Raw genomic sequence first — 2,825 nt, forward strand, 5'->3', positions numbered from 1 at the left:
CTGAGGGGTGTTTTCTTGTTCAGGTGATTGACAGGTCTATTTAGATTAACTCCTAAGGGAGAGGACAATAGTAAGTCTTTGTTCCTTACCTGAAAGCCTGGCCTCGATAGTAATCTTCTGACCTTCTGTCAGTTCACAATGTCATCTCTTTATCCAGGCCCACAGACGTGACTTAGATATCATTCTTTTGGGCAGTGATCATGTAAGAGAACAGATTAAAAAGGAACTTAAGAAAAAAAGAACAAAAATGAATTTATAATACTTACCTGGCAGGGGAGATATGCTCATGAAAAGGGTGGTTTTTCCAGCAGGAAACCTTGTCCGCTGCACTCTGTTATGCTGGCTCTTTGCAACTTCCCCAAATGTGGGAGAGTCAACTACATCACTTGTGGGAGTGGTGGATGGCGTTTCTGCTCTTCCCTAAAGCATGCATTTATAAAAAACGGTCATGGTTTGCCAGGAGGAAGTGGCCATTCCCTGATGGGTCTCAGCAGAGCTCAGCTATCCTGCCTTCCTCCCTTCTGTCTAATCTGTAGCTATTCTTTTATGGAGTGTTTTAAATATTAAGAAGGGGGCACCGTGGTGCCCCCTTCCTTTATCCTTTTTATAGGTCTTCACTTGTAAAATTAGTTTATTAAGAGTGACACAGGAGGTGAGTCCAGAATTGATTATCAAGAAAAGATAGGGCATGCCTCTGCCCTACAGTATTTCTGATCCTAAGAATATGATGGGGGAAAAAAATCTCTGCCTAGTTTAGCTTTCTCCCACCCATACCTCTTCAAGACCCTGAGAAAATTCTCTTTTAGAAAATGGAGGGTCTGTCTGTCTGTTTGTCTTCTCTCTCTCTCTCTCTCTCTTTCCCTTCCTTCCTTCCTTCCTTTCCTTCCTTTCCTTCCTTTTCCTCTTCTTCCTCTTTCTCCTCCTCTTCTTCCTCCTTTTGAGATGGAGAGTTTCATTTCATTTTCCTGAATTCCAACTTGAATAACACCATGTTCTAGCCCCTGGTTTGTTTTGGTAGTGGTCAGGGGTGGTAGGCTAGGACTTGGTGGCAGTCAATGCCCTGCCATCACAGTTCTTGGCTTTACACAATGCTAGCTATGAAGGAGAGGTCCAGCCACTATGAATTCAAGTCAGCTCATGTCAAACCAGTGACCTCATCATTTAAGACACAGGAGACATAGACACTGTATATTTTCCAGAAAACAGAAAAAGCGAACTAGTAAGTGGTTTTTGGAAAGGCATCAGATTTTCTATGCGCGTGCCCTTTGACATAGCAATCCTATTTCCAGAAACTGAGCCTACAGAAATAATTACACAGATGGACAAAGATAGATCATAAGGAAGGCAGATACAGCATTACTTACAATCTTGAGGAATTGGAGACCACTAAATGTCTGGCAAAAGGCAATTGGTTAAATGAATTATGAGAGAGAAGGCACTATGTACTTGAGAAGAGGTATTTAATATGTCAAATGACTACCACGCTCAGGGAATATATGTTCAAAGATCATAAACCCTAAAATCCAATGCTCTTAGTTTCAACCACCTCCAAGAAGCCCTGTAAACACTTGTCCCACAGCAGAGGACTAGAGTCTAACAAATGATCCTATAAAACACAGGATTTAAAATTTAGAATCCTAGACATTTAATTGCAGTTTTTACTTTTTTTGTGCATGTATGAATATATATATATATATATATATATATATATATATATATATATATAATTTATATGTGTTATGTGAGTTTTATATGTGTGTGTGTATGTGTGCCACATAGCCTGAGGTTGATATTAAATATCTTTCTTGACCACTCTCTACTTATTTATTGAAGTAAGGTCTATAGATGAACCCGGTTCTCAGCAATTCTGGCTAGCCTTGGTAGCCAGCTAGACTTTTCTTTCTCTCCCTCCCAAGTACTGGATACTTCTCTGCCATGTCTGTGTGGAATTTACAGGGTTTCTGGGAATTTGAACTCTAGTATTTATACTTATGTGGCAAGTGCTTTATCTACTGGGCCATCTTCCCAGCCCTGTTGTCCTTTTTCTAAGGATAAAAATAAACTAATATGTTTGACTTCAAGGACTTGAAAAATAATAAAGTAACCCAGGTACCTCAGTGGTATAGCTTGTTGTCAATGTATGAGAGGATTCAACTCAGCATTTATTATAAAGCACGACTTAAAAAAGAGAGAAAAGCCAACATTAGGTAAGAAGAACAATTTATTCAGATGAAAGACAAAAGCTATCAAAGTATGAAGTGGGCACAGACCCAAAATATATCTGATAGAATGCACAAATTTGTAGCAGAAATTTCTGGTTCTGTTTGTGTTTTGTTTTTGTGCTTTAAAGACAGATTCTTTCCGTTAGCCTAGATCTAGGATGGTCTAGATCCTCCTACTCAACCTTTCTGGTACAGGGATGATAGACACCTGCCACCATGCCCACCACAAAGTTCTCCTGCAGGGAAAGTTACATAAGTATATTTCTAAATATCCTTTGCTGTAAAACATATTTATTTTTTTATGTTATGTGTGTGAACATGTTGCCTTCATGTATGTCTGTGTATCATATGCGTGCAGTGCCTGAAGAGGCCAGAAAGGGAGTGATGGATTCCCCAGAATCAGGGTTGTAGAGTTGTGAATTGGATGAGTTGGGTTTTGGGAACCAAATCTTAAGTGCTCTTAATCTATGAGCTATCTCTCCAACCTCTGTCTCCCTGTCCTTATATGCTGATTCAATGTCAAGGTGATACAGAATGAAAGTATGGTCCAGAAGTTGTTCTGGGAAGGAAAACAAAGGGCACTGAAGTTCTGGGAAGGAAAAC

At 39.6% G+C, this 2,825-nt stretch overlaps 1 non-coding gene across 1 annotated transcript; it reads left to right on the forward strand.

The window, feature by feature from the left end:
• Positions 1-258: 258 nt before the first annotated feature.
• Positions 259-423, forward strand: LOC114622321. Its single transcript, XR_003711577.1, has one exon. It is a non-coding gene; the product is annotated as a U1 spliceosomal RNA (small nuclear RNA).
• Positions 424-2,825: the final 2,402 nt, after the last annotated feature.

This window comes from Grammomys surdaster, unplaced genomic scaffold, assembly GCF_004785775.1.
Source record: "Grammomys surdaster isolate TR1022 unplaced genomic scaffold, NIH_TR_1.0 187, whole genome shotgun sequence".
NCBI classification, from domain to species: Eukaryota; Metazoa; Chordata; class Mammalia; order Rodentia; family Muridae; genus Grammomys; species Grammomys surdaster.